Source organism: Ostrea edulis, chromosome 6 (genome assembly GCF_947568905.1).
Source record: "Ostrea edulis chromosome 6, xbOstEdul1.1, whole genome shotgun sequence".
In the NCBI taxonomy this organism is placed as follows: domain Eukaryota; kingdom Metazoa; phylum Mollusca; class Bivalvia; order Ostreida; family Ostreidae; genus Ostrea; species Ostrea edulis.
In genome coordinates, this window is record NC_079169.1 from 87291040 (window position 1) to 87315407 (window position 24368).

At 36.5% G+C, this 24368-nt stretch overlaps 1 long non-coding RNA gene across 1 annotated transcript in view; it reads right to left on the bottom strand.

Moving 5' to 3' along the window:
- Nucleotides 1-22160: 22160 nt before the first annotated feature.
- Nucleotides 22161-24368, bottom strand: part of LOC125646377 (uncharacterized) — a 57880-nt gene continuing 55672 nt past the window's right edge. The window contains exons 2-3 of the long non-coding RNA XR_007359695.2: nucleotides 22982-23046; nucleotides 22161-22860 (exon numbers count right to left, since the gene is read on the bottom strand). This is a non-coding gene — a long non-coding RNA (uncharacterized LOC125646377). The remainder of the gene's footprint in view (nucleotides 22861-22981; nucleotides 23047-24368) is intronic.

The following is a 24368-nucleotide window of genomic DNA, read 5'->3' on the forward strand; positions in this document are numbered from 1 at the left end:
TCCCCAGGACAACAGTTCAACTGTTCCTAATGAAGTCCTGCGATAAGTGTATATCTTTTTCGGGTTATTGACAGACTTGCAGTCATAACGATATGATACATTATGACAAAATGTTTTTGGTTGATTGGTTGTATATTGTTTAACGTCCCACTCGAGAATCTTTCACTCATATGTAGACTTCACTATTGCCCGTGAAGGGCTGCAAATTTTAACCCTATGATCGGCGATTACGGCCTTCGAGCAGGAAGGTATCTTTATCATGCCACACCTGCAACGGGGCCTCGTTTTTTGTGGTTTTATCCGAAGGACCGCCCCATTTAGTCGCCTCTTACAACAAGCAATGGGTACTGAGGACCTATCCTAACCTGGATCCCCAAGGGTAATGGAGAACTTCTCGATAACGTGTTTTTTTCATCAACTGAACTGTTCGCGGTAGTCTAATGATCAGAACTTTCACTTAGCAGAGGAGACCCAGGTTCTATGATGCTGCTTCACCAAGCACACGACTTTACAAGTGACACTCGGAGGTACTTTGGATATGACCTTCTGACTTGTAAAACGCATTGTTAACCAAACAGTGTATTGATGATTCTTACACCAGTGAATTACTGCTTCAGAGCGATCTCGATTATCCGAGATTGGTTCTAATATTGAATTACTGTAGTTAATTTTTATCAATGCAAAATAAGAAACACCCTTTCATTGAACTTTTGTTTGTCTGTTTACTAGACATTGATTGTAAGCTATACACAGTCTGCTGTTTCTTAATAAAAATGTACAGAACAGAAACGATCACAAAATGGTTAAAAATGAAAACAGGGTGATGTATACAAAACCTGGCATGTCGATCCGAGAACAGAACATGCAGGGCATTGACCGTGTCCTTCTAAAGATGATAATGGCTGCCTTGGAAAGAACAGCGTGATCAAAGCATGATCTGTTAATTAATTTACTTTTATGATGTTGTTTTACACACTCATTGCGTCACAGTATTGTCCCGCGGTAGGAGAGAAGCGCTGGGAAACTGTTGTCCTCAGCCTTCACAGTTTCTCGTCTCCTCAACCCCAAGACAGTGGTTTGACTGTTCCTTGTGAAGTCCTGCAATAAGGGTATTTTGTCAAGTTATTGACAGACTTACAGTCATAACGATACGATACTTTATGACACGATGATTTCATAATTTAGAACTTCTCGATAATGTTCTTATTCCTTTACGGCAGTCAGGGTAGTTTAATGATTAGAACGTTCACTTAGCAACAGAGAGGCCTGTGTCCTCTAATAGTGACAGCTCCCTCGACAAACGCGCGGCATTAAAAGGGATACTCGCAGGACCTTCGGACATGACTTTAAGAACGGACATTCCTGTCACGGTAGGCATTGGTGCCAAAATTCATTAATTTAAATATGAATAAACTTATTTATATAAATTATAGATTTATTTACTATATACTTGGAATGAAACAAGGTCTGCGATAATTGGCACACCTCTTACAGTCATTCCAGCAACACCCCAATCGCTACCGTATATACTCGCCTATAAGTCGGATTTTTGGGATTCAATTTTTGGTCCAAATCTCTATGTCCGACTTATAGGCGCGTCCTAAGAAGATTGGTATTTTTCTAGGCGTCGTAATGTAGTGTTTTTTAAACAACTCCGACGATTATCATGGACTACCACACAAATGATTATTGTTCACAAATATTTAGACATGTTGTATTGTTTATGTATTTTAAAATTAAGTATAAAGTACAAGTATTTACATATTTTTATCTTGTTAAAATTATTTACATACCGGTGTAACCGTGGTGGCGGTCGCTGGTGACCAAGGTCGCTCTTAATAGAAATTATAGGGAAAAGAACGACTCGGATCACCGGCTTCTGCGCATGCGTGGTATTTAGCTCGAAGCGGTGCCCTACTGGTTTTAAATCCATAGTAATAATAAACCCCCTTCTCAGTTTTCTGTTTCGTATGCACATCATAACTTGAAAGATACAAATTAACTTGTATTATCCAACTCCAAAATTGATATTTTAATGCATAAGATTTCTGAATTATGTCTAAGATATCTAATAACGAATAAACAACTTGAAAACAATGGCTGTTTATTCAAAGCATATTTACAATAGTGTTATTCCTAAGTCATTTTTATATTTTAATCACATGATAACAGGTGTGAACAAGGCACAGCAAGACGCCCTAAACTTGGATTAACGTGTAGGTGTAAACAATTACCTGTAAACAAAATAACACCAGGTTATTCTACCGTGACCAACCTTCGTAATCATAAGTACAAATACCACTCGCCCAATTTACGAACAATACGTAGGCACATATTCAACATTGTTTTATTATTTATTTATCTATTTTGCATAGTATGTTTCTTCTCTCAACCTCTTTTATTTCAAATATGTTTTCTGATTATCTGAATTCAAATTATCTCCGATATGCGAACAACCACACATCTACTGTATACAACTTGGAGGTTTACTTTGGGTGTTTTTGTACAAAAGTGGAAGACTTTCCTATTACGAGATAATTCTTTTTGTGTTAAAATTTAACCAACTAGACTCTATATACATGTACATATAGCAGGATCGTGTATAGGAACCAACAGGCATGAGGGATCGTGCCATCCTTCTTATTCCCAATAAAAACCATAAGACAACAAAACTAACGTCTGGCGGCTTTTTTCGTCTTTATTTACCTAATATCTATTTATTTATTTTCAAGGTCAACGTATATCTGTTCACTTATGCCCCAACTATAATTGCTTACAAAGGACACGTTTCAGTTTCACGAAATTAGTCAAAATAGGATTCATGTTTGGTATACGGACAAAAAGTCACAGGATAAACTTCACTGGACAGAAAGTCACAAAATATGTAGAAAAGTCACAAAAATGACTTAGCAAATGAGACCCCATATATACTTTTAAGATAATAATAACAGGTGGTACCCAAATGCTCAGTAAAGCTGTTGTTCAGACACCAGACATTTCTTACAGTGGATAGGAGGTACAAGGGAATACATGTCATCATTATTGATGTTTGTTTTGCCACATTTAGCACCTTCAGTTCATTATTAAATGTTCATTATCAGATAATAAGAAAGGAAAAATCATTAACTTGTTTATATATCAATTATTATATGATAGTTCACTTACTTCTTGTTTTGACAATGATCTGGAGTGAAAGGAAGCCAACCATAATTCTGTCATCAGATTTTGTTTTGACAATCATTACATGTAATATGTAGTATACTAAACCAAATGATCATCAAGCTTATTTCATCGAAATAAGAAATCTCTCTTTTTAAAAATCAAAATGATATTTTACAATAAATATGATAAAAGGAATAACAATTTTATAATTATTATCAAAATCTCATAGAAAATATAAAGTTTGCATATATATTTTCTTAAACTTTACAAAAAGAACAGATATGTTTTCAAATATATATAAAAAATCAATAGTTTTTTATTTTCTTATAAACTGTGACTTTTTGTCCTATGACATTTTGTTCTACTATCATAAAATTCTAATTGTGACTTGGTCTTATTTTCTTATAAAATTGTGACTTTTTGTCCTGTGACATTTTGTCCTACTTTCATAAAATTTCTTATTGTAACTTTTTGCCCATGGTCATATTGGCCGTGTCTTTTTGTAATTTGTAAAGCTGTAAATGGTTTGAAAGGTACATGATTTCAGTACAATGTATATATCAATTATGGCTTTAAAAGTTGAAATATTTTCATGATCCTGGTTCTAATTAGGAACATTTATTTGAATCATTTTTTATATATCATAAAATTACAATTTTCTTATATCAAATTCATGACAAGGAACTACGTAAAAATGAGCAGTACTTTGAGTGAATCTCATTCTTTGCAGTCAGCCAATAATATGATAGGACTGGCTTCACGAGTATGTACAAAAGCCACGGTATCGACGTCCAGTTGTTTAATATCATCATGAAAGCTGCTGTCAGAATGACCGTTTCATATTTTGTCAGAACTGACTAGAGTATGGTCTGTAAAAGTTGCACAAGGTGCAAATGGGTGGCGGTTTGATTTGAAATAGATAATTTAAGTGTAGTTTCAGAATTCAGGAGAGAAAAAATGGGGAAAATAATTATTTTGAATTAATTATGAGCGTCGGTGTCTGTGGTCGCTCTTCAGAATGACCGTTTCATATTTTGTCAGAACTGACTAGGGTATGGTCTGTAAAAGTTGCACAAGGTGCAAATGGGTGGCGGTTTGATTTGAACTAGATAATTTAAGTGTAGTTTCAGAATTCAGGAGAGAAAAAATGGGAAAAATAATTATTTTGAATTAATTATGAGCGTCGGTGTCTGGGGTCGCTCTTCAGAATGACCGTTTCATATTTTGTCAGAACTGACTAGGGTATGGTCTGTAAAAGTTGCACAAGGTGCAAATGGGTGGCGGTTTGATTTGAACTAGATAATTTAAGTGTAGTTTCAAAATTCAGGAGAGAAAAAATGGGGAAAATAATTATTTTGAATTAATTATGAGCGTCGGTGTCTGGGGTCGCTCTTCAGAATGACCGTTTCATATTTTGTCAGAACTGACTAGGGTATGGTCTGTAAAAGTTGCACAAGGTGCAAATGGGTGGCGGTTTGATTTGAACTAGATAATTTAAGTGTAGTTTCAGAATTCAGGAGAGAAAAAATGGGGAAAATAATTATTTTGAATTAATTATGAGCGTCGGTGTCTGGGGTCGCTCTTCAGAATGACCGTTTCATATTTTGTCAGAACTGACTAGGGTATGATCTGTGAAAGTTGCACAAGGTGCAAATGGGTGGCGGTTTGATTTGAACTAGATAATTTAAGTGTAGTTTCAGAATTCAGGAGAGAAAAAATGGGAAAAATAATCATTTTGAATTCATTATGAGCGTCGGTGTCTGGGGTCGCTCTTCAGAATGACCGTTTCATACTAGATAATTTAAGTATATGAAAGGTTTTCAGACAAAACACAGACGGACACCAATCACTCTTCAATCAGAATAACTCACAAGTCTTTGACTTTATGGAACTAAAAACTTTCAACAATAAAATGTTGATTAGTCCATGCATATGATAGACAGCACAATAAAATAATTGTGGTATATTTCATATTGCAGGTGAAAGAATGCGATAGATGTCAGCGATCTGCCAATGCTGCCCCATCAACAGCCCCTCCTCTGCAAGTTATAGCAGTGGCTACAGATGTGTGGAACAAGATAGGTATGGATGTATGCAACATCAAAGAGTCACAAGATGGTTATAAACATGTAATTACTATTACAGATTACTTCTCTAAATGGGTGGAAGCTGTAGCTGTGCAAGATAAAACTGCAAACACCATAGCTGCCTTCCTCCTCAAAACCATTCTGCGACATGGTGCCCCACGCATACTGGTGACAGACAATGGCTCAGAATTCAAAAATCACATCGTTCAGGAGCTCACCAGTACCTATGGAATCCAACACATATTCACAACACCATACCACCACCCAAGCCAACGGCCTTGATGAAAGGACCAACCAGACGCTGAAGCAGAGTCTGAGAAAAGTTATGCATGATAATGAAGGTGACTGGCCAAAATACATCGACCATGTCGTTTCAGCCATCAATATGACCACTCAGTCGTCCACCGGCTACTCACCAGTGTATTTACGGGAGCTACGGACACATAGGATGGGGCTTCAAAACGAAATTGAACCCTCAACAGAGGTAAGCTTTGCTGAAATTACCGATAATCGAATTAAGCACTCTATTGAATGCAGAAATAAAAAAATTCGGGAAGCCGAGGACAACATTTCCCGTGCCCAGGAGAAGCAGAAGACAGACTATGACAAGCGTCATAATATCATTCGGCACACCTTCCAAGTCAAGGATAACGTTCTTCTACAGAACCTGAAGCGGAAGACAAAAAAAGGGCCATAAGGAGGAGGAAAAATGGCTGGGTCCATACACCATCACTAAAATCAATAAATCTGGTGTCTTTACCCTTCTTTCCTTCGATGGGAAGCAAATCAAAAGGCATGGTGCACAACTAAAACCTTATATTTCAGGGGAGACGTGTATGTTAATTTTCTTAGTTTAAAGCAATTGAGTTATCCCACAAGTCAACGTCTGATAAACGTTATGAGGAAAAGAGAACACTTTTTTGGAAATGGAAAGAAAATATGCTTTATAAGTACTTTAAAAATCAATAAAAATGTTTTAAATTTGTGTTATTTTTTTTTTTCAATGTTGCGGTCTATGCCAATACGCCAGTTTCGAGATACGAACTCTTCTGTATAGGAGGTGCATTTAGTGGAACTTTGAATGCCTAAGTGGGACAGAGTGGATATACAGCCAACGAGGAAGACGATGAAATGTATTAAAAGCGGCTTCTCTTTAAATATGTAAATGTGGGAAATACTAAATACTATCGAAAGAAATGTTTTACCGAAGATGAAACATACAAACAATGTCATATTTGCAAGAAATATCTTGGATGTGGTACTTATGACCAGCGAAATAACATGATAGGATAAGAATACTATGTATTTAATTACTCCCTAAATACGTATCACTTACTTAGTTTGTGTATCAGTCGAATTCGGGTTGTCAAACAGCGTATGAGAAACTTGCTGAGTATATTCACTTACGCTGTGATGAATATCTGTCCCACTCCCGCGTGTAAACAAATTCTTTCGCGCCTTACTATGTACGAGAGTTCTCCAAAGGGAAATAACTCGGACGTATCTCGAAACCGGCGTATTCGATGAGGTCTATGTCATCTAGTTTTGGCATAAACCCAGTCTGTACTAAGTTTTAAACGAATTTCGAAAACTGCTTTTCTGTTACTTTAATTCAGAAAAATATACTGACAACACGTCACACCAGCATATTTCTTTTCTGTTTTACCACACCCAAACATATAAAAGATGTGGTGACTACAAATGAAGGGAAGAAATGCATTAAAATGCACCATTTTAAATCATTCTTTTTAAATGGGTTAACCTCCCCCCAAACCCCACAGTAAGGTATAGATTTGCCACTGTATTTGAGTGCAACCTGATGTTATTAAAGAACAGACGTAGCTCAAAAATTGCAAATTCACATGAAATTATGCTACTCTACAGATTACTTCGAAAAAAATGTATAATTCAAATCCAACAAAAAAATCAACAGACTGATTGAAATGGATCACATATTAAAATGTATCACAATGAGGGAAATTAGGATGTTTTGGAGAATTGACAAATTCAATGCAGAAAGAATTAAAAGGATCAGTAAATGATGTCATAATACTTGCCCTTTGACCTCTAAATATCAAGGCTCTACCATATAGAAATTTCATGCAAATGATTATGCACATTTTTACTGTATGCTCGAGAATGTCCAATATATAGGATGTTCTCTATTCGTTTTTCACAGGGTAAATAATTCATATTGTTCATTCCAAAGATAATTGATTATTGTATTAGTATAAATTTTCTTCTGGAATGTTTTCAAAGAAATGAATTTAAACTAATTTACGTGTTTTGAACTACGTGAAGTAAATTATTTTAATGGGATATGAACTCCACATCTCCATTCTTAACATTAATTGAACATAAATTATCCACTTTTCAAATACTGAATGTCTGACATCATCATTGAAAAACACTAGATATATCTATAGATATGATGTTTACCTAGAAATGTAAACCTGAGTCGGTCAAAAAACAGGCACCTATCTTCTTAGTCAGGTTAGTGTTACATAACCATGATAAGTTTATTGGATTGGCTAGTTGTGCTTTGTGCTCATTTAATTACAAATGAAAATTAGTCATGGGGCTTGGATTATTCTGACCACAAACTATTCGAAAATCTGCTTTAAATTCATAATTCATAAGTAATTGAGCAAAAAATTAAAACTAAATACCTAAGCATTTCAACACCTACATAAAAATATTTCATTGACATAGCTGATGGCTTTTCGATATTAAAAAACACAATAGAGGAAATTCGAGTCACAACTTTGTTTTGAATTAAACTGGTACAGTGTGATCATGATTCGCATTTATTCATACTAGCAATTAAATCATAGACAATAAAAACAATATTATTTACTTTTTCTTTTTAAACCACTATCTTACTTTCAAGGTATTGTTATTATAATCATAATGATATAAATCAGTCGAGACTCGATCGCTCGAGTACAGGACGACATTGGTGGGATGCCGATCTCGATGATTCTTGCATGTAAAATGAATAATTATTAGTACGTTTCTGTTGATATTTTTGCTAAAGGAGCTGCACTAGTTATACAATTTAATATATTAGTTAAAATGCACGTCTTCTTATTAAAATATGTGCATAAATGAAGTTCATATGCCGATCACAATTTCAGAACCAAAGCATTTTCTGGTTTTTAAAACAAAATAATTCAATAATACCAATTGTTTTATTGTCTTTTGGTTTTTTTTTCATCACCAAACTTCACACTAATTGCTGATTACAACCATATAAAATGTTTACAATTACCTATGGGTCGAATTATGCGAGCGTCGAACAGCAGGGCTACCGCTATATTTAGAGCGACCCTGAGCACCAGCGACCGCGATCACCGCTACACCGGTAGGCCTAACTAATACTTTCAATTCAACTAATCTATCGTTTATCGGTAAAATTGAATTTCGAACCCGATTTAATATTGAAATATTCAAATGTATACCGGCTGAAAGATATTTCATAAAAGATTGAATATTGTTAACAGATAATTTAGATCATCATTCTTGACTCTTAAAAACTCTATTGTTGATACATTGAATTATACTGGAACCCCACGATAACCGCGAGGCGCGTGCCACTAAGTAAACACGGTGTCAGGTACTGGTAATTAGGAGACCTTAATTGCGTAGGTAAACAAGGGATCATTGTCCATAATAGATCAAGGGTTGCGTTTCAACCCCAAACAGATATGGCTTGGATATTGAGCACCTTATAATTATTAATTTCTCAAAATATTTTTCGAAACATAGGTAAAAACTCTACAGCATTGACTTGAAATTGTCAACCGATTCTGACAAAAATTTGTACCGACTTATAAGCGGGTCAATGGCAAATTCCTATAAAATAACCTTAAAAAATACAACCGACTTATAGGCGGACCGACTTATAGGCGAGTATATACGGATAATCAGTGAAAAACTTAGTTCAAGGCTAACAAATATGTATAGTATGGGTGTGTTTGTGTGCATGACCTGTAAAATGCATTGTTGACCAAATCCTATATTGGTGATTGTGACGTCAGTGAACTTCGAGCAATCACGATGATCCGAGATTGGTTCTGATATTGAATTATTGTTGCAATGCAAAATAAGAAACAACCTTTCATTGAACCTTTGTTTGTATATTTACTAGACATTGATTGTAAGCTATACACATTCTGTTGATTCTTAAAACTGTATGACCCGATGTTCATGTATTATTTTTGTACATAATTACTTTAAAGCAGATTAATGACTTTATAAAGTTATTAACTTTCCCTTAATTATATGCTTGAAAACATCTGCATGTAAAAGAAAACAGTGCGAATATTATTTAGAAAGTAAATATAGTGGCTACATATATAAATCATCCCATAATAGACGTCTATAAATAGACCCACGCGCGTCAGGGGAATCCCAACATGATGTATTAACTCATACGCAACTGTCTAGTTTTAAGGCTGAAAGAGCGTAAAACAAAGAAATGGGTCAAAGACTCAATTGGCCGGGTTGCAATATTTAGAGTAATAATTTGGGTAGGGATTTATTTGGTGGTAGTTATCTGTTGCCCCGCTCGACTTACTGCTAATAATGCAGTCACGGACAACGACATGTCTCTTACTGTTACCGTGAATAGTCACATTTCCACGTTTGAAAGATATACACTCGGTCGTTGAGAAATAGGACAATGGATGTCTAGAAATTGTGGACGTTGCTGGCTTATTGGCCTCACAAATTCTGCAAAACATTTTGCCATCACGAAAATTTCCTCCGCCATTTCAGGACTGGGGTTCTTCCTTTACTTTTGCATTTCTCTTTAGACATTGCTACGCCATCTTTTGATGCAGAACTTTCCCCGTGTGATTCTTGAATTTCTTTGTTACATGTACAAGGCTGAGGCTTCTGTTTTTTACTATTGATAAATCCAAAGTGCTCTAAACCTCGTTTTCCCGCCATCTTGATTGTTTTGACCGAGACTAAAAATATTTATTCAGACTTCCGATCCCGATTCTAAAATTTTACTGGTTGCCCAAATTTTCTTCACTCGCGAAAATGCGACTTAATTATAATCTCTAGACGCAAAATTGATTTTCTGGTCGCAAATGCGACCGTTTTACTCGCAACTTGGAGCACTGCAGTGATATATGTAATATTAAGTAATAATAACTAAAATGAACAATAACTTCAGGTGCTTGAATTGTTTATGATTATATGATAAAGAAACAGAATTTCTCTATTTATGTTGCAAATTTACAACTCATGCCCAGAAAATTTGACATTCATATATAATTGAATTTTTCCTCAGAGGTAGTGCAACTAAATTTAACCACAAAAGATAATCTCACTTACCTTTTTCAAGTTGAACTCTATTTTTAGTATCAACTTTTTGCTGTAGAGCCCATATTCTACAAAGGTCAGACTTAAAAAAAATCTAGTGCATAACTTCAATATATATACTTACTTTCTGCAAAGTTTCAAGGTTGTACATAAAAAACTGTAGGAGGAGTTGATTTCACAAAATTTCCCCAACCGCCCGCCCGCCCGCACTTCACCGCACTATAGACCGGATTTGCACTTCGTGCAACCCGGCCAAAAATTACTAAGAGGTATTTGATATTTTTATTTCTATTAAACTTATGGTATGGCACTGTTATAACAAAATGCACAGCTTTACACAGATAAGACCACCGATGATCTGAAAGTTTGAACTGGTCACGTGACTGTCACTTGAAATGGCAGTGACGTAGTTATTTGTAAACATCGATTTAAAATCAAATTATTTGGGTTAAAACAGGTGAAACAAGAGGTACTGTGAGCAATGCTCACTAAGAATACCCCCCTCTTACCCCAATCTCCCAAAGGGTGTTGGTAAAAGGTATAAACTACCTCTTTTCTGAGTGTAAAAAACAAATGGCATGACAAACCGAACCATATTGCTACTTCGATGTCCAGTGCACGTGACCTTTGACCTTTTGACCCCAAAATCGATAGGGAACATCTTCATCCCATGGGTAGTCCATATGTATGATATGGTGACTGTAGGTGGAAAGGATAACGCTTTAGAGCCCGGAAACCATACTGCTACTTCGATGTCCAGTGTGCTTGACCTTTGACCTTTTGACCCCAAAATCGATAGGGAACATCTTCATCCCATGGGTAGTCCATATGTATGATATGGTGACTGTAGGTGGAAAGGATAACGCTTTAGAGCCCGGAAACCATATTGCTACTTAGATGTCCAGTGCGCTTGACCTTTGACCCCAAAATCGATAGGGAACATCTTCATCCCATGGGTAGTCCATATGTATGATATGGTGACTGTAGGTGGAAAGGATAACGCTTTAGAGCCCGGAAACCATATTGCTACTTCGATGTCCAGTGCGCTTGACCTTTGACCTCAAAATCAATAGGGAACATCTTCATCCCATGGGTAGTCCATATATATGATATGGTGAGGGTAGGTGGAAAGGATAATGCTTTAGTGCCCGGAAACAATTGCGTCTACAGACGGACGGACGGACGGACAGACAGACGGACAACCCGATTCCAGTATACCCCCCCCCCCCCACAACTTGTTGCGGGGGGTATAATAATTTATGATATGTCGTACAGTCTCATAACTACATACGTGCAATGATTTAATAGCGTTTTTACGAGATGGAAAAAAAATTGTAATTCGGACCATACAGCTTTAATAAAATGTATAAACCAGAAACGATCACAAAATGGTTAAAAATGAAAACAGGATGGTATATGCAAACACGGCATGTCAATCCGAGAACAGAACATGAAGGACATTGACCGTGTCCTTCTAAAGATGATAATGGCTGACTTGGAAAGAAAAGCGTGATCAAAGCATGATCTGTTAATTAATTTACTTTTATGATATTGTGTTTCACACTCATTGCATTTAATTGGAAAAAATATTAAATGAAATTCCTGTTCCGAACTTGAAATTTCTCTGATCTCCGAGAGAAGCTTTAATGTAGATGCCCTGTTAAGTTCACCATACTGTCAATTCCTCCATGCTCATCAAACACGTGGTCTGTCCTCGTTCTTACAGACATGTTTCTAACGTCCTCACGGACTCTGCACTACTCTAATCTTAAGCTCTACTGAACCTCCGTATTTCGTTTACCTCATTTGATGCCCTTTGGCTTATTTTATACAGGGCGTCACATAAAATGGAGTTGTAAAGTACATGTATCGATTCAGGATATAAAAAAACCATTTTCATATATATGAAGTCTGAATTTTTGTCTAAATAATGATCAAGCATTGAGAAATGCAACTGAATACCAGTTTATCCTTTAGATAAAGACAAACGTCAATTTTGTAATTTGCAGATGGAAAGTTGGTGTCAATACACACAACAGAGCGTGGACTATTTTCTAATTTGTCCAATCTATTTTTTTTTAATTTCAATAACGCATTTTAAGGTTTGTATTGTAAATATCCTATTGTTACATTTACAAAAAACAGGTGCACTGTGTAAAATTGTAATACAAATTCTCAGCAAAGTAAATATGAGCAAAATATAGACGATTTGATAAAATGATCAACTTTATACAAAGCGGTAGATTTTTTACAAAAATGTTTTCACATTTACAATATTTAAATCTGCATTGACGAAATCTTAAAACAAAGTACACGTGTACGCTGATGCAGTTAATTTAGACAATTTTTTTTGCAGTTCGACAATGTCCAAATTTTTTGTGTTAATGTCTTAATGCATGGTGAAGATAACGAACAGTGATCAATCTCGTATGTCATATAGTATAGGTATTTGAAATCTAACTCATGACAGGAAATAACACTGATATCTATACTACGCAGTAATGATAATGGAATTGAATGCAGATTTAGTACATTTCAACAACAACTGCAGATTGCATTATTTAATTTTTACAAGCTCTAATGTTTTATTCACTCAAAAACAAGATCACTGGTACGTGGGGGTACAAACAAACGGGTAAGGGTCACACAATAAACAAGTGTGTAATGGAAATAAATAAACATTCAGGGCGCTTGCACACCATAAGCTACTTTATGTTCCGACGTTAGAAACTTTGCTTTGTTTTTGTTTGAGGCATGCCAAAACCCAACGCCATCTGAATTGAAACTTGTCATTTATTATGTAAATGACGCAATGAAAACTTACTCCTATAAGCAATACAAAATAGAGAGTTGAGCAAACACAGAGCCCCGGACATACCAGAGGTGGGATCAGGTGCCTAGGAGTAAGAGGAGTAAGCATCCCCTGTCGACCTTATCTAGCGTAAGATTGATTAGTTCAGTTCAGTCGTGACGTTCGATCAGAACGAATTTGCCCCACATTAATCTCGATAGTTTCAATATGCAGACGCTTTATTTGTTATCAGCTTTTCTAGTTCAGTTTTAGTGTTAGTTAGCTTTTCTATGTAAATATTCTATCGTTCTGAGGAAGGAACGGGGTCGTCTGGTAAACGCTCTGTGCTTAGAAGTGAGAATCTCGGGTCTTTCGGATATGACCTTGAAAGAGGAGGTATGTTGTTGTGACAGGCGTTGGCACACAACGCACCCCCCCCCCTTTCCTGCTACGGTACTGAGTGCTCCGTATAGGTGGTGGTACACCTGTACTACACGTACAGCTGGTGACTTATCAGTATGAGTGAAAAATTCTGGATGGGACGTAAAGCAAGATACAACCAATCCACGTCTACTCAAAGTACATGTATACACTGTGCCTTAAATATTGTTAAAGATAATGTACAAGGTTAATTGGTGGATGTTCATGGGAAATTTGAAAAGTCCCGGTATATTTTCAATTGACATGATAATTATGATAAAGTGGTTTATAAGGTTAAAGAAACTTGAATTAAAGATATTAAATTTTCTGATAAAAGCTTGGGTTACTATGTAAAGTTCATGCACAATACAGGAACATTAAATTATTGCCAAGTACGTGTGCAGTGGTCAGTCCATCTGGTCAGCTATATGTATGTACCGTTCTGGTTCAGATATCAACAATAAAAAAAGTTGTGACATAAAACATGGAACTAATGAACCACTGTCTAAATCGCACGGCTATCCCATGAGCATCCAATGGTTATTTTCAATTTGTGTGGATCAGTATTAGTAGTTCTGTGTGGATCAGTATTAGTAGTTCTGTGTATGTACATAATGATTTAAACATAGCTGAAATACAAAGTCACTATCATTTTTATGCCCCCGAGATCGAAGATGGGGTGGGGGGGGGGGGCGTATTGTTTTTGTCTTGTCTGTCATTCTGTCTGAAACTTTAACCTTGCTAATAACTTTTGAACAGTAAGTTCTTTGATAGAGCTTTGATATTTCACATGAGTATTCCTTGTGACAAGAACTTTCCGTGGGTACCAACATTTTTGACCCTGTGACCTTGACCTTGGAGTTTGACCTACTTTTTAAAAACTTTAACCTTGTTAAGAACTTTTGAACAGTAGGTGATAGAGCTTTGATATTTCACAGGAGTATTTCTTGTGATAAGACCTTTCCATGGGTGTCAACATTTTTGTCCCTATGACCTTGACCTTGGAGTTTGACCTACTTTTTGAAAACTTTAACCTTGCTAATAACTTTTGAACAGTAAGTGATATAGCTTTGATATTTCACATGAGTATTCCTTGTTACAAGACATTTCCGTTGGTACTAAACCTTTTGACCTTGACATTTGACCTACTTTTTTTTTTTTTTTTTTTTTACATTGGTCATAACTTCTAAATGGTAAATATTAGAGCTTTCATATTGTACATGAGCATTTCTTTTGACAAGATCTTTCTACTAATACCAAGATATTTGTCCTTGTGACTTTGGACATCTTCGGAATTGGCCATTATCACAATATCGGTCACTCTATTTAGCGTATGAATGTAACATAGTGATTACGTGGTTAATAAAGACTAACAACTGATCATTCAGAACAATATGTTGATTGATTGATGTTTTCCACCTCACTCAACAATTTTTCAGTTATCTGGTGGCGCCCAGTTTTTATTGGTGGAAGAGAGAACCCAAATACAATATACCTGGGAAGAGACCACCGACCTTCCGAAAGTAAACTGGGAAACTTTCTTGCTTACCAGCGCGAGCTGGATTCGAACCCGCGCCGACAGAGGCGAGAGGCCGTGAGCGCGATGCTCTAACCACTCAGCCACGGAGGCCCCCTTGTCAATGTTGGAGTGTAGCTGTCCAGTCGGTCTGGCCTCAAGCACTGTGTCTTTGATAATCTGTTGAATGTATTTGATAAGATGGGATTTCGAAAATCTTGGAGTGCCTCATTTCTTGTAGTGAAATAATACTTATACCTTGAACAAATTGAACAGGCGACAGCGAGCTCACATGCTACCTAAACAGATTAAACCTCTTATTCTAAAAGAACAAAAAGTGTCATTGCTGGTTATATTAGAAGCCCTTGCCTCGTGTTCTTTATCAGTTAATGAGACACATGTCTTCATACGAGATTAAACTTAGTCTAATATTTTATTGAGATAGGGACAGGAGATCATGCGTTACTCGAAAGGTGAAGTGAGTCAAAGATGATTCAGGTTTTGTGTTTAGTCACCCATTTAGAAATACAATTACAATCTCAAAGCAGGAGTGGAATTTTTATATCTGGGAAGGATACCTGTCCAGTACTAAGGTTACAACAGTTTTTATTTGGTGTAGGCATGTCTCTTATGACTATCCATATAGGATTACTGAATAGAACGCATATGTTTTGGATCAGCCTTTGACCTATTCTGTGGTATATGATAGGCGAGGAGAACTTTAGTAGGGGAGGGGGCATACAGTTTCAACGTAGGTTGTGCAGTGGCTTTGGCTATGTCTGGTTCGGTACGATACGAGATACGTGTCAGATAATGAGACATATTGGGTGGTTTGGAGTATTACACCAGGCAGGCAGCCTTAGTAGCAGAGAGATTAATAACAAATGTGCAGGAATGATAGAATGTATACAGTACGATTGGCTCAGTTCAGCCTGTTCAGGGAATAAATCATAGAGGTAAAACTACACTGAAAATATAACTTTTTAGGTAACCTTGGTCATTCAGGTGATTTATTGCATTTATTTTCGGCCGGCCGTTGTAAACGTTTGAACATGTTCAGCTTCTCTAGAATGGCTGAACTAATTCTAACCAATTTGGAACAAAATTGTGATTTTCATGGACACTGCCTCCCTGGAGAATGAGGAGTGGTGCGAAAAGCATACATATTCAGTCTTTAGACCTCTTTATTCCTGGACATCTTTGCATGATTATTATAAGCAATGAGCCCTCTACTAAAAGTGTGAAATTCATGGCCTCTTAGGCTCTAGGTTTAGAGGGTGCGGCTAAGTTGGTCATATGTTGAAAATGCATTATATCTGAGAAAATCACTTTTGGGCACCATGGAGGCAAAATGTTTGCATGCTTATAATAAGTACTCAACCCTCGACTACAATTGTGAAATTTATTACCCCTGGGTTTATAGTTCAGGTCGCAGGGAGTGGCTATGTTAGTATTGAACATGCATTGTATCTTAGAAAAACGTCGTATTTGCTTCTTGACATTAACGATCTAGTTCGTCAATACAACCTATCATTGGGTCAAATGCTGTCTGGCGTGTTTCATATCGATTGTTAGGCCGTTCTTGGCGCACTGGTTTTGGCTACGGATGACTCCGTTTGCCTGATCGGGATATAGGGCTCACGGCGGGTGTGACCGGTCGGCAGGGGATGCTTGCTCTTCCTGGGCGCCTTGTCCCACCTCTGGTGTGTCCAGGGGTCCGTGTTTGCCCAACTATTTATTTTGTATGGCTTGTGGGGGTTCTGTGATTGATCGCTGTTCGTTATCTTCACCTTTCATTAAGGAGGCAAACTGTTTGCTCGATTATAACAAGTACTCAATCTTCTACCGAAAGTATGTAATTTATTTCCCCAGGGCCCTAACAACAAACAGGTTAGCACTATTCCTGTAAACTGTGTTTTCACTCTGCGATGATTCAATTTTCAAATTCTTAAATCCTGCAAATGATGAAATTTATTAACATATAGATCCAAGCAAACAACTTTGGCAATGTGGGTGTCTTGTAAAGTGGCGGCCGTCAGCTGTCAAGGTTTGGAGCTTAAGGTGTTAAATAATATTGCAATTGTCTTCACTATCTTAACATTCGTACATAATACATGTAGCACAAGGTTTTCAGAGAAAAATGAAGATTGTAATAAATTTCTGAGTTTACTGCTTTTATTTACATGTCAATGCATTATCAATTGTGTCGTTATGAAGATATATATTTCTTTCTTAATGACCAGGATTTGAGTTGTGTTTACACCTTTTCCCATATTCACTGTCATGATCGTGTGCAGGATTGGACAAAACAAGATGGCAGACGGCATTTCCAAACAAAGGTAGGCTCTTAAAACTCTTCATTTCACCGACTTATTAGACGACGAATTTATGAATTTAAAACACTGCCTGACCAGGGAGGCATCATTAAGTTGATTGGTTGTTGGAATTCTTACTCATGTACACGTACAACTGTAAATTCATTGATCGAAGTTGACGATGTTGCATCGATAGAATTCGAAGCGGGCGAAGATGTTTCTAATCATGTTTTCATGCATTTTAAGAAAGATACTTTCGGTAAAATAGACTCTGCACATATCTTTTGATGAAAACTTGAACCAGTGTATGCGATTTGTCCCTTAAATTGCCTTGGTTAGATAGATATCTTGACTTGAACATTTGCTAATGTGCAGGATTGGACTATGGTCATTTCCACGATAAACGTGCCGGATTGGACCTCGATTTTGGTTCAGGATTGGACCCTCTTTTTATCTTTATTTTCAAAATCCTTTATATTTTCGAATCTCGACTTCACTTTATCATATTTTAGTTTGATTAATGTAGCTTATTAGATTCTCAGACATTTCCAACATGACCATGGTGTATTTTTATTTTTTTTTTTACTGTTATCAAATTACATCGTCGTTTAAGTTCCCAACGACAACAATTGCTACTGTAAAATATCCATTCGCTATCTCCTTCAAATTGAACCAGTATAGCAGATCTATACATGAATCATCAATCTTTGCTTTCGACCAGATGTAACGTTGACTGTTCGTATCCAGGATTTAAAACATTGTTGTGACGTCAGATCTTTGTCTTGACAGTACTTTATTTTTCATACTGTACTGAACATAGTCCAGTATTATTAAGAGCAGTCCAGTATTATTAAGAGCCATTTTGACCTATAAAACACGTGAGAAATTATCATCATTTTATAATCCTCTGTAACAATATAAATTCGACGTTTCCTGAATTCAATTAACCCGATTACATATTACCTAATTCCAAAGTACATGAGTAAGAATTCCAACAACCAATCAACTTAATGATGCCTCCCTGGTCAGGCAGTGTTTTAAATTCATAAATTCGTCGTCTAATAAGTCGGTGAAATGAAGAGTTTTAAGAGCCTACCTTTGTTTGGAAATGCCGTCTGCCATCTTGTTTTGTCCAATCCTGCACACGATCATGACAGTGATATTCTATGTGACAAAGTGAAATTTGGTTCAGTAGTTTCAGATAAAATAAGACAGGTTTCAAGTGTTACGGATGACGATGAGTTTGTCGTATGCCTGAGGTTAAGTTAAGTATGTGTATCACACCTGAGAAAAATGCTATGACTGAAAACACAATTAACTCTAAAAGAAATACTCGTACATGTATATTGCCGATATCTATTTTCCCAGCTATGGTTCGAAAGGAAATCAGTCATTATGACAATGTGGTATTCATCCTTAACTTGGCCTTCAGACGCACTACCAACAATTTTAGCTCAGACTGATAAGACTTATATTTAAGTGTATAGAGCAAGATTATACTAAGTACAAATATGGAGCAAATGTACCGATAACTTGACGTAGGTGAGAAATGTATAGCCACTCTCCTGGGGTCTCAGATGAAAAGTGAAAATAATGAACAGTGATCAATTTCATTACTCCATTAAGGATCACATGAAGAAGAGTTGGGCAAACACGAATCCCTGGACATACCAGAGGTGGGATCAAGTGCTTAGGAGTAAACACCCCCTGTCGACCGGTCACACCCGTCGTGAGCCCTATATCTTGATCAGGTAAACGGAGTAATATGTAGATACATTGGAGTCATATCATTCAGGTACACGATACTGAAGGTCTTCTTTACACATTTTTACTGAGATAGTCTGGGATACTGAGACATTAATTCTTGATATGAGAAATTAAGCTATACTAAGTGCTTTAAATACGACCATGAAATCCTTTCTAGCGGCAAATTCTTATGCCCTTTCGCATGGCCTTGAGTTTATCTTGATATGAAACATTTCCCTCATGTATAGTTTGACCAAGAGTGAATTCTGTACATATTATACTTTAAAGTTATCAAATTCGTCAAAGCTAAAGTGGTGGACAGAATGAAGAAAAAGTCGAACTCCAAGATTATATCTATTATAGAAAGGAGGTCACCTTTGATCTACAGTTTGACCTTTCCACAAAGACCAACCTTCTGATGAATTTTGATGACTACCATGGAGAGAGTTCTCTGGTTTTGGTCAGACAATAATACGTATACACATTATACATCTGTATAAGAAAGGTGATGACCTTTTGACCTCAAGATCGAGAAATTGTTAGATGCATATTTGATCCTAAGAAGCTACGTCTTCTAGAAGAATGAAATTTACAAGTTAGGGTAATTTCTGTTAAAATATATAGAGTCAAACGTGCTTAGAATACAAACCCTTGTAAGTATAGATTCTACAGAGATAAAATTAATACCGTCATACTAGCTGCATGTGTGATTAAAGTCTAGATGCATTGTATTTCTATCTTAACCACACTTTTAGTTAATATAATATTGTTGTTGTTGTTTTTTTTTTTAAAAACCCATGCATGCACAGATATATTAATTATATAAACCTTTTGCGTTTACAGTAAGTCTCGCGGGATTCTAATTGGTGTAGTTATCTACAACGCACACTTATTTTACGTCAGAATGTTTATTCTTTAATAAAAAATATTAACGCTTTTGTTGCCACGTGATTATTATCCAGTAACTATAATATCACTCGTGTTCAAGCGCACGTGTAACCTTTAAAAAAAGACGATTATCTAAAACTCTTTACTTTAAGAAGCACTATCATTGGTACAAATTTGATGAGACATCATAGTCCCTACACTGTTGATATTAAACGTTCGGATGATAACCGTTACAACAGAAGGACTCTGATGGTATACATGTACAAAATCTTGACTTTCGATATCGCATTTAGGCGATGATTAAAACCCAATTCTGGTCATTCTGTTAGAGAAATGTAAATTACGTCTGATCGAAAGCAATATGTCAACTTATCCAATGTATGTCGATTTACAGATAAAGATGACTCGGGATTCTTGAAAGTTGAAGGAACACATATTTCATGATGTTCGACACACTCGCGTCCTGTTCAAATGGATGTTAATAATGGTTTGATGTGGATTGTGCCCTAAACACCACGATGACCCAGGGTAAAGTGTCTCCTGAACAGGGATACTTATCATAAAAGAAACACAATAAGCTACCCATCCGGATGTGTATCATTGATTTGGTCATTTACATTTGTGACTAGAATGGTATGATTTATTCAGGAAAGAGAATGCTATCGATTACTGATACTTTTACAAGTATACATGCATGTATAACGAAGAACATTTGACCTATCTGAACCGCTGATCAGAAGCATACCGATATTTTAAGTGATATCTTGCTGTCTTAATAACATATTCAATATATAGAGCAGGGAAATAGTTTTACACGTTCTCTTTTCTAAAATGTTATTCAAAGGATTCTACATAAATATATGACTATTTCCCACCAAAATGGACATTCGTTCTTTTTTAAATAAAGTGTATTTACTATTTTGTGCATGAATTCATATGAACCCGATTCTTTATTCTCATTTTGATCCAAATGATTTAGAACCGAAATTATGACGACATAAACATAACATTTATCTATAATTTCGGTATTTGACAAAAAATTGCTGTTTTATTAACTTTTTCTACTTTTAGGGTGTCCGGGTAGCGCACAGGTAGCGCTTTAACTTCTCACCTCTGCGACCTGAGTTCGACCCTCGTGATCGGCAGTGGTTATATGTGAGAGTGGGTTTCCTCCGGGTACTCCGGTTTCCTCCCACATAAATGACCTCCTAGTCCAAACATCCGTGCATCAAAAGACCCCATTGGAAATAAGCTTTCGAGCTTTCATGGGTTATCCTTGGTATTTATGTAGGTATATATAACATCAAGCACAGGGCAAAATCAATATTTATAACAGATTTATCTTTTCAGTATACATTCCTGATAGTAAAATTCTGTTTGTCCAAAGTTACGATACATGTTCCTGACTAAAACGTTTACAAAAAATCAGAAACAAAAAAAACCCACACCATTTCAACTGAATTTGAATAAAGGTGAGAATTACGTCATTTTGATGTACTACAAGCGACTGTAAATGTCAGAGAAAACGTATGTGAAAATTTCGATTAATCTAGTATAATTCCTTATAAAGCTTTAAAAGTCTGAGTTTTAATGATGCCTAGGAAGACTGTTACGCACGGTCCTTTGTTAGAAATATCATGTGATCATCAATATGTAAAATGATTGTTGCAATCAAATGTCGTTATGTAGAAAGTAGTCAGACATTGTAAAAAACATTGAAAAGCTGTAAACGTAACTACATGATGCGTCTGATTTTAAATACTTGTACTCTGCACTTTGACCTCTGTAACCTTTTTGTACCAAGAACGTCTTAATTGATTGTATTTTGTTTAACGCCCCTCTCGAGATTCCCCCCCCCCCCCCCCACTCACATGGAGACGTCTTGATAAAAACAAATACATGTAAATTTGGAATTTTATTAAACCCAATGTGTTAAAAACGAAAATAAGAATTCAAACCCATGCTGATGATCGAGTTGTAAATCTGCGTGATAACCAAAAATCCGGAAAATCTTCAAAATCCCAAAGTTTTGTAGAGCATCCCAAAAGTCTTGAAACAATTCATAATAAATGAGTTAATATAAAAATAAGTTCACTATTTGCCTAGTCCATAAAGCCTCTGGCGATTCAAGGCCATTTCTGATCTCATTCGCTGCCGTCCGTTTGCTGCCAACATGTCTGCTAGGGAGGACAGGGCGCCGTTGACCGATAACCGTTGTCGTTTGTGATAACGGATGGGGAATTCTTCGCTGGTCGTAGAACTATCCAATGGCGAATATTCCGGCGCCTCTGAGCTCTCTTCGTCGTACAGTTGCCTTTCTGGCATGATACTTCTTTTACCAAATAGGAACAATTTCTTGCGTATGGAGTCATACGGGGATTTACTTTCAATGTAGCGTTTTCGATGCGCCTCGAGCATGCGTGCCAAGCTTCTTAAATCAGCAGTTAAGGAGAGTCGTCCACGCTTTTCCATAGGAAATGAATCTGCCACCAAATTGGAAGATGCCGTTGGTTGTTCGTCTGCTTGTAGTATGAAACATTCCCCACAAGTACACAGAATTATTGTTAACAGTACAGCGGCCATGTTCAGTTTTAAGTTCATCTGTAATCCAAAAACAATAAATACACTAAATAAGTTAAATTAAAATAGAAATACGCAACGAGGAACCGAATTAAAGAAACTATAGCCAAGAACAAGATAACATATAAAAAGAGATACGTACCTTTTCCTGTCGACTCTGTTTTACTCTCTGTGAAGAATTATGAAGAATTCCAATTATAAGGCGATCTGTAAAGACATGTGATAATTAATAACGATACTTCATTGGAGCATTCATGCTGTTACGTCATCTGCCCAAATGGCATTTAAACAGTACTATCGTGGATGAATGTAAAAGTACTTCATTGTTTGATAGGTATTTGATTAATGTACGCTCATTCGTCTATCCTCATTGCTACAAACATTCCCTCGAAAATTGTTCACTCACACCAAGACGTCACCTTCTTTTAAAACGGAAGTGACATAGATTTAGACATACACATACGGTGTTTAGAGCCGCAGCAGTAAGGGTTCTTTGTCGTGCGAACGCCTACTGTGACACTAGACCTCATGTTTTATTATCTCACATGGCCGTAGGAACCGGGGGCACGGGGGGGGGGTGCCCCTCTAATATCCCACCCAAAAAAATTCATATAGTAAAATTCACATATAGTGTAATGTATAATTATTTTAAGCAGAAAGTTCATTTAATTCAATGAGACTCAGAGTCAGTCAGTGTGACTGTGCTTTAGCTTATGTAAACAAAAATATTATGAAAAACACTTAAAATGCCTTAACATTTCTTAGGGCATCATCCAAAAGGTCGTAATCATGAGGTAATGGTTCGGTTCTCGTTCCCAGCTCCGCATCTGGAGTCAAACCTATGATATGTAGTGACTGTTCCTTTGCTAAGTGCCCGGCACTAGTGTCGTTTAAAGTCCTTTACCGGTATTTGTTGACGACTCATACGAGTGAAAAAATCTCGCAAGGGACGACTGATCAAAAGGTATCTAATATGTGTGACTTTGACTAACTTTCAAAGTCTAATAATTCATTAGATAGCTTGTTCATAGAAACTTCGTCTTGATACAAAAATGTCTATGCCTAACTGCCCTAATACCAGTTCAACGTTTGTATATATTTAAAATCTTTTTGTAATTTTGATGCACCAGATGCGCATTTCGACAAATAATGTCTTTTCAGTGATGCTCAACCAAAATGTTTGAAATTCGATGAATTGTTGACTTTTTTATCATCACAGTTTTTATGGTAGAGGTAAACTCGACAATGTGTGAAGTACTATTTATCAGTGACGTAACACCCCCAATGTGACGTAGGTCATGATGTGTAACAACTTTTCCAAAGCTTGTAAAGTCTCATTCTGTCAAAACCTGTTTCATTCTTGGTCCAAGAGTAGACACTATCGTATCAGTGTATCAACCCTCCGCATAGTTTTAACATTATATTTCACAATGTATGCCCAGACGGACGAAAGAAAGGCATTTTTCGAAAAAGTGCACGAAGAAGCAAGGAATGCAGGAAAAAAGGGATAGGGAGCACTAAGGTTTCTT